The following is a 1,268-nucleotide window of genomic DNA, read 5'->3' on the forward strand; positions in this document are numbered from 1 at the left end:
ATAGTTTAGACTATGAAACCAAGTGTTTTATCTTCCTAAATGTTCAATTGAGTTTCACAAAGAAGGATGTTGTACTCATGTTGTACTCATAACTATGTATGTATGACTATATATATATATATATATATATATATATATATATATATATATATATATATATGTTACTAGAGGCGTACTCTATAATAATTTACAAACGAAACACAACATAAAATATGCGTACAAGTTGTGTCACAAAATTTCTTTTTCTATATTCAGATGTTGTATGCAAGAGGAGTGCTTGTTTGTGAAATTAGACTACTTAAATTGGATAAAACATTATACAAGTCCATAGAATTCAAAGAATATAAAAGAGTAGTTGTTTGTGGAATTAGATTAATTAATATATATAAGTTCGTAGTTAGATAAGTAATCTTTATATTTATCAAAAAAAAATGATAAATCTCAGCAGTCTCATGGACTCGTTTGGGGGTAGCCATCCCCATATTTATCAAAAATACATAGTAGACCATGCATTACATGTATACATTTATTTTGATGTTCATCAAGATTTCCCTCACTTTTTTATTGCCATCAACAAGATGATAAGACATAACCATATATATATATATATATATATAGACACACAAGAGCGGATTCGTGGAGAGGGATATTGTTCTTCTTTCACACTTGTTTTAATTAAGGTTGCACTATGGAGGAGGACATCTGTAGAATTTAGAATTGCAATTTTTCGCTGGCGGCTCTGCAACACCAATAGAAAGATAATTAATTTTAACATAAAAAATGAGAAAGCTAATTAATTAATTAAGCTAGCATATATAAACAAGAAAATAATTATCAAATGTTTCTTTTGAAGTAATTAAAACTTGATGGTACCTGGAGCAGGTTTGCAATTGTATCGTTGCCCATTCTTTCCTTGGCATACAGCTGCAATGGCCAGTTGAAGGCTGATAGTTAGTCACAAGGCAGAACTAAGAAGGCATACATATAATATATAACACTAACACTGATTCATATGGGAAACAAATTAACGTAGAGCATTAATTTTAAAATGATTCTGATTACTAACGTTTGTTAGGGTCTAAGGCTCCGCCGCTAACTGCTGCTCTTATGGTTGGCAGCAAGAGGGCAGAAGTGATGAGGAAGATGATGAGAGGAACTGCAATGAAGTGGAGAGGAGATCCATCGCTCCTAGTTATTCTACAAGGAGATATCGCCTTTCCCATCTATCAATCCTACTTCACTATACACTACACTAGCTACCAGCTCAA

The 1,268-nt window shown here is 32.0% G+C and overlaps 1 long non-coding RNA gene across 1 annotated transcript; it reads right to left on the bottom strand.

The window, feature by feature from the left end:
• Positions 1–502: 502 nt before the first annotated feature.
• LOC141838328 (uncharacterized) lies at positions 503–1,268 on the bottom strand. The gene is made up of 3 exons (XR_012602635.1): positions 1,067–1,268; positions 874–924; positions 503–739 (listed from the first exon to the last, which is right to left on the bottom strand). It is a non-coding gene; the product is annotated as an uncharacterized LOC141838328 (long non-coding RNA).

Source organism: Curcuma longa, chromosome 1 (assembly GCF_044706935.1).
Source record: "Curcuma longa cultivar G26 ecotype Majalengka, Jawa Barat chromosome 1, ITB_CL_G26_1.1, whole genome shotgun sequence".
Lineage (NCBI taxonomy): Eukaryota > Viridiplantae > Streptophyta > Magnoliopsida > Zingiberales > Zingiberaceae > Curcuma > Curcuma longa.